The sequence below is a fragment of the Triturus cristatus genome, chromosome 1_1 (genome assembly GCF_964204655.1).
Source record: "Triturus cristatus chromosome 1_1, aTriCri1.1, whole genome shotgun sequence".
NCBI lineage: Eukaryota > Metazoa > Chordata > Amphibia > Caudata > Salamandridae > Triturus > Triturus cristatus.
Window position 1 is genome coordinate 288,065,758 of NC_140579.1, and position 5,000 is coordinate 288,070,757.

Here is a 5,000-nt window from a genome sequence, read left to right on the forward strand (position 1 = left end):
TATAACACCCCTGAAACCTATGGTTTTTTCAGTGAATTTCTGAGGTTTTTTAAATGCTAATTCCTAACTATAACGTGCCTGAAACCTATGGTTTTTTCTGTGAATTTCAAAGGTTTTTTAAATGCTAATTTCTAACTATGCCTACAGAGATAGGACATGTGAAGAAAGAAGAAAAAATGCACAGAAAGAAAAAAAAGAAGTGCAGAAAGAAGCAACAGAAGTCCTCAAAGACGAAGAAAAGTGCAGGAAGAAGGATAACGTGCAGAAAGAACAAAAAAAAGAGCAGAAAGAAGCCTTGTTGCAAAATCATCCTGTACCCTCAACTTTTTCAGACGGATACTGGTGGTAACTGAGTCTGACTAACCAGTCCTAGAGCCAGTGCTATGTTAAAAGAATACATTGAAAACACCTACATACACTAGGGAACATTATGCGTTGGGGTCCCCCTGTGATTAGCATGACCTCCTCTGTAAGCCCCTAGTATATAATAGGGCAGGGGGATTAAAACTACCTCTTAAAACAGGCCACAGGGCATTTTTGCACACGTTAACTCAGGCCCCGTCCCCTCCCTTCACCACTGTGTAAACACGCCCTGTGTCCGTTTTTAGTTGGGAGATTAAGTTCATTTGAATCCTGAGGGTCCCTAGGGTTCAACTAGCCCACTAGGTACCTCCAGTAAGTGCCACAGAGCTGCGTTGCAGAGAGGTGTAAAAAGTGGCACAGCCTGGACCACCTCTCTGCAATGCAGCTCAGTGGCGCTTACTGGAAGCACTTGGTGGGCTAGTTAGCCCCCAGGGGCCCTCAGTATTGAAGGAAAATTATATCCCCAATTTAAAACGTGTCATAGTGCGTGTTTGCACACGTCACCTCAGGCCCCGTCCCCTCCCTTCACCACTGTGTAAACGCGCCCTGTGGCTGTTCTAAGTTGAGAGATTAAGTCCCCTTGAATCCTAAGGGTCCCTAGGGTCAAATTAGACCACTAGGTACCTCCAGTAAGCGCCACAGAGCTGCGTTGCAGAGAGGTGTAAAAAGGGGCTTGGCCTCAGAACACCTGTCTGCAGCGCAGCTCCCTGGTGCATACTGGAGATGCCTCTTGGGCTAGTTGGCCCTCAGGGACCCTCAGTATTGAAGAGGAATTAATTCCCCAACTTACAACTCGCCAGGGGGCGCGTTTGCAGAGTGCTGCAAGAGGGGGCGTGGCCTCCGGCACGATGCCAATCTTTTATTTATTTTAATTTTTTAAGAAGGGGGGCTGTGTGGTTCCCCTTCTTATTCTAATTTATTGGCCCTGATGACCCCATCCCCCAGGGCCTGTCTCCTAATTATATTTTTTTGACCCCAATCCCCAGGGCCGGCCACTGTTTTTTATTATTTTTAAAAAATATATATTTATAGACACACCTAGGACATGCTAGACAAACCGTACGTACCTATCACCATGACGATTTGCGTGATATTCATTAAAAGGCGACTATGCATACAATGAATCCACGTGGAATTAATTTACACCACTAGTGAAGCTCTGACATGTCTGATGCCCTACCGTGCCTAATCCCGGTAGACACCCTTGTCGTTTATTTATACAAACATGGGTAGCTATTGACGGGCACATTTAATACACATGCACACCAAGCCATTCAAAGGGGATTCGACAAAAATTCAACCACAACTATGCAAGAAACCCCCCTCACGGTTAATAAAACACACATCCACTGCCGGATGTGTAATACTTTTTATTTTACTCTCTGGAAAGAGGACGAACATCACTTGAGAGTCACAGCGCGCTCCTGGCAGAGCCCAATGCTGTGTTACACCCACCATTGCCTGCTGAGTGCCACACACCTCTGTGTTGTATTCCACTAGCTAGTTCATATGCTATGACACTCTCTAGCCCATGTGCACTGTAACACCACCCCTCGAATATGTCATGCCACACTTGTCTTCGCACGGGTTATATTGCCCCATCTATCGTGCCTTCCTCGATGCCTATGTTATAACGCACAGTGCTATGCCATACATATTACAATCTGGGATCCATATCTTTATCACAGTGCATATGCAACGTTACATTCCCCAGCACATATTTTATATTACAACTTTAGAGACTAGTTAGGTTACACAACACTGCCCTGTGCATATTACACTCCAAGGCGCATATCGCATAGCACGCGCTAGTGCCTGTGCTATCTCGCGCTCTCCAATGAATCTGTCATTGCACACAATGTATTGCATATTATATTTCACGCCCGGTTCATCTTATATCACACTTTTTGGTGCATAGTTTATACCATACACTATATCTAGTTTTCATTTTCAATCGTGCTCTCAGGACTCTGTTCTATATAACACTGTGTTCACCTACCCTTTTCATGGGCATTACATTTTGCGATAGGGGGTGGAGGGTCAGGGGGTGTTTCTGCCAAGTGAGCCCGGAGTCACAGTCACAAACGTCCTCTTCATCCTGAATAAAAGTGAGATTATGCTGCACACTTGTTCATATTTTAAGTAGTTCGCACAGACACACGTTTTAAAAACAATAAAGTTCCTAATGCCCGCCTTCTCTGAACAGCTAGCTTGCTGCCCCATCCCCCTCCTCCCTATCCTCTGTTGTGTGAATCCATGGACTAGCCTCCTCCCTCCTGCCATGCATGGTCTGATGTGCTGCCACTGCCCTCAATTTAGTATGATGTACCAGTCCACTCCTCCTGCCCTCCATTGCCCAATTCTATGCCCCATCATTGACCTCCTGCTTAAACTCTGTGTTTAGCTTGCTGCCCCTATTCTCCTTCCCCCTGCCCTCCGATGTCTTTGTGCATGCCCCTGCTCCATCCTTTTTGCCCACCATGTTCCATGGACCTGCCACTCCTATCTACTCTGAGTGTTCTGTTGATCTGCCACTCCCCTCCCACCTGCCTAGCATGGTCAGATGACTGTAACCTGTCCCTGCCACCTCCACCCTGCCTGTCCACATGCCATGCCCTTATCCTCTTCCTCCTGTCCTACATGGTACATTGTACTGCCACACCCTTCTGCCCTCCCTGGTCTGTTGTGCTGCAACTGCTCCTCCTGCCTGCCCCGTGCGGTCTGTTGTGAAGCCCCTTCCCCTGATCTTTCTTGTCTGTGCACAGGTCCTGACCCTCCCTTCTATCCTCCATCGTCCTTTGTGCATGCTCCTGCACCCTCCTTCTTGCCCATCATAGCCATTGTGCTACCACTAACCCTCCCACTTGCCATGCATGGTCTTCTGTGCTGCAATGGCCCCTCCCACCTTCCCTGTGTGGTCAGTTAGCTGCCCCTGAACCCCTCCCACCTTCCCTCCATGGTCTGTGTGTATGCCGTCACAGTCTCACTGTTGCTCTTCATGGTGTGTCTTGCTTCTAGTGCCCATCCTGTCTGACCTCCATGGCTATCTTGCTGCTCCTGCCCTGCCCCCTTGCCCCCAGCCCTCTGTTTACATGTGCAGACCCCTACTCCCTCCCTCCTGGCTTGTCTGTTCCATTGTAATGCCCCTGATCCATCCCTCCTGCCCTTTATGGTCTGTTATGCTGCAGCTTTCTCTCCTGTCTGTCCATTATGGTCCTGCCTCTTGCCCCTCTGTTCTCTGTTGTCCATGTGCATGGTCCTGTCCCCTCCCTCTTGCTTTCTATGGATTGTTGTGCTGCAGTCCCATCCCGCATGCCCTGTGTGGTGTATTGTGCTGCTGCAAACCCTGATGCCTGCCCTGAAGGGTCAGTTTGGTGCACCTCTCCATGCCCCTCCTGTCCTCTGTTATCCAAGTCCATGTCCCTACCCCATTTCCTTCCATGATCCAATGTACCATACTTGCGAACATTTTGAACTTGGTAAGAGGGAGATTTTGAAAAAAAACTGGGTTATTGATTTTCCCCTTTGAGTTACATTGAAAAAGAGGAGATTGTAGACAGGAGACAGATAAAATAAAGCCCATTTGAGCTTAAAAACATTGGACGTTTCCTGGCTGAATCGGGTCTGTTGGCATGTATGGTTGTACTACCATTGCCTCTTCCTTCTGCCCACAATGGTCTATTACATTGCCACAGCCTCTCTTGCAAGTCCTGTATTGTTGGTTTGTTGCCCCTGCCCCCCTTTCCACTGCCCTCCATAGTCTGTTGTGCTGCCACGGCCCTTCCTGCCTGCTCAGTGTGGTTAAATTGTTGCCTTTGCACCCTCCTACCTGCCTTCAATTTTCAGAGTCCGTGCCCCTGGCCTCTGCCTCTCAACAGTATCCTAATGAACAACTAGATTGCTAACATTCTCTATTTATTACAAAAGTGTGGAACGCCTGACGTCATCTTGATGTAATAAAAACTGTAATACCTAGAGCATTTCCTTTAGAAATTACATATATGAGAGGGTCTTATTGGCATCAAAATTATGGTTAGTGCTCTAAAAGACTAAAATAAGGACATATTTTCTGAGTTTTCAAATAGAGAGAAAGCACTTTTAAATTATTTGTTACCTTTATGTTTTTTTATCCAGTTGACCACTTGATTAAATGTTGCACTTAGGGGAGAGGATGTGGTGTTACTTCCAGAACTGCAGACTTTGCAACTGGGGAACCAGGTTGGAGTTTCTGCTTCAGCTCGACATTCTGTGATTCTGGTCAAATCACTTAGTCTCCCCGTGTCTACAACCAAAATGAATTTGTTCTTGTGTGATGTAACCAATGCTCATGTAAAGCACTCCAATACCTGACAAGTCTGCACTATATAACACTGCAAATAATAAGTGTTTTGCACACTTCTGTCATTGGGCTATATTTGGGCTACATCTGGGTGATTTTGGGCTACATTTGGGCTCTTTTGTCTCCGGTGGCCATCTTGGGAGATTTATTTGTTATGAAGTTTCCTAATTTCCTCATGTACTGCAGTCTCCTCAGTAGGAAATGCTTTCAGTTTTTTACTTTGATTCCATCATGAAGGAATTCAGATATGTCACACATTTGCCATAAATTCTGAATGTTAGCACTCTAGTTGCTCATT